Source organism: Aplysia californica, unplaced genomic scaffold (assembly GCF_000002075.1).
Source record: "Aplysia californica isolate F4 #8 unplaced genomic scaffold, AplCal3.0 scaffold00045, whole genome shotgun sequence".
NCBI lineage: Eukaryota > Metazoa > Mollusca > Gastropoda > Aplysiida > Aplysiidae > Aplysia > Aplysia californica.
Genome location: NW_004797315.1, coordinates 976,905 through 978,878, shown reverse-complemented (window position 1 = coordinate 978,878; position 1,974 = coordinate 976,905). Strand labels below are relative to the sequence as shown.

General features: G+C 39.2%; 1 protein-coding gene across 1 annotated transcript in view; it reads right to left on the bottom strand.

Moving 5' to 3' along the window:
• The window catches only part of LOC101849034 (CX3C chemokine receptor 1-like), a 215,233-nt gene that overhangs the window by 2,092 nt on the left and 211,167 nt on the right, over window positions 1–1,974 (bottom strand). The window lies entirely within an intron of this gene.

Here is a 1,974-nt window from a genome sequence, read left to right as displayed (position 1 = left end):
AGAAAGAGAGAGAGAGAGAGAGAGAGAGAGAGAGAGACCGACAGACAGACTGACTGACAGACAGACAGACAGACGAATAACAATCCTCTGTGAAAGGTCATATTTCACAGTTGGGGAGGCTTGTGAAGACGCGCAACGGCTTCGCTTGGACAACATCACAGGTTTAAGGGCTGGGTCAAGGAGCCGACAGGATTAGGTCAATGCTTTCTTAGATATAACATTTAAAAGTTATTTAAGGAAGGCCCAGACTAAAAAAAAATATTTTGGGAGTGGATGTGTTCTGCAAAAGATAAGGAAAACCAAACTCTTCGTTTCATACAGCCACTGGTTGGCCGACCTATCAATTCTCAAGTCAAGAGACCTTTTCCCTATTTCTGTCTTCCCAAGAACAAGGCAAATGAAAGAAATAAGAAATTCAAAAACAAAATTACCGTAACTGAACTCGATCTATCACGCTTAGGAAACTGAGATCCATTACTGTCCTTTTGTATTTCCCGAAATAGACCATGATGATTTAGTTGTTGTTGTTTATACTTTTCAACATGTTTGTTTGGATTATCTCCATTATCGTTCCTTCTATTGTTTTTGGATATGTGGGGCAGCGTGGTGGAATCAGGCTCTCGTCAATTTTTGGAAATATAGAGTTATTGGTATTATATTAAAGTTTGTTCACTTGTCTTTATTTGAATCGAAAAAATATCCATTTATCTTGAATACAAGTCAAGATATTTGCAAAAGAAGGAGGTGGGGGTCACCTGTTTTCAGAGGTAAAATTAGTGAGAAAATGGCCGCCAAAGATGAGTTAATTCCTTAGCTTAAGAGTCCGTGGTAACTGAAAATTTTCATTTTTTGTGCCTTTAATCAATGTTATTCAGAAATATAAACACAAAAATGGGTTCTTTAATGGGCATAAAAGGTGTTGAGCCAAAAAAACCCCAAAAGTTGATAAAAATTCACAAACCTGCAGAAAAATGCAAGTTTCTTCACTTTGATTATTTTGACGAGAGCCTGATTCCACCCCGCTGCCTCACATATGGGTTTTAATAACCTGGGTGTTTTTACGCCCCCATTGACACAATTTTGATCATTTGGGAGGCGGGCTTCGACTGTTAGGGCCAATCCAGGCCGAAAAAGACTCACTGTCCTAGCAGATAAATGCTCGATAAAAATTCTTTCAATTTGAGAATTGAGCTCAGCACTTCTGTGATGACGCGAGGTCTCTAACCGCTACACCACAGAAGCTGCTCTGTGGTCCTGGTTATAATGAAAATTACTGTACATAGTCGCGTATAGCACTCATTAATTTGTGGATAAGATGCGAGTGGACTTGAAACCAAAATTTGGGTATAAATTTTTACGTTTATCGGATAAGAAACTGGAATTATTATATGGCAAGCTCCATCAGCCTTGTTTGTGTATTTGTAATTAATAAACTAATACTTAAAAAAATAAAACCAAAGCTTTTGTGGGTTTTAGTAAAATTTATTTAAAAAAGGTGTTTTTTTGCTGGTCCATGTACTTCGTTTCTTTGAAAAGACGCCTACTGGATTTTCTACGGGGTTTCTTAGTTAGCATTTTTACAATAAGACGTAGAGAGACTTAGAATCCCTGATTTTTTGGGGGGATGAGTGTGCGTGTGTGTGGGAGGGGGACGGAATAAAAAGTTGCGTCCTTTAGGTGGTGGTGTACTGTATTCTGAAATCTGTACGCACAGTGGTTTGGAGGAACGAGACAGCGTGCCGGCCTCTGGGGAGATTTTTAGATAACCTTCGAACTTCTATGTCTCCGCTTCTATCCAATTTTTCTTCTACTACTGTCAACAAATCAAGATCTTCTCTGCTTTGTTCTGCCCTTCTTTACTTGGGTGCTTCTTATTGTTTTTCCTTGGTGTATTTGTGTTTGTGTGTGTGTGTGTGTGTGTGTGTGTGTGTGTGTGTGCGTGTGTGTGTGTGCGTGTGTGTTTGTGTGTGTGTG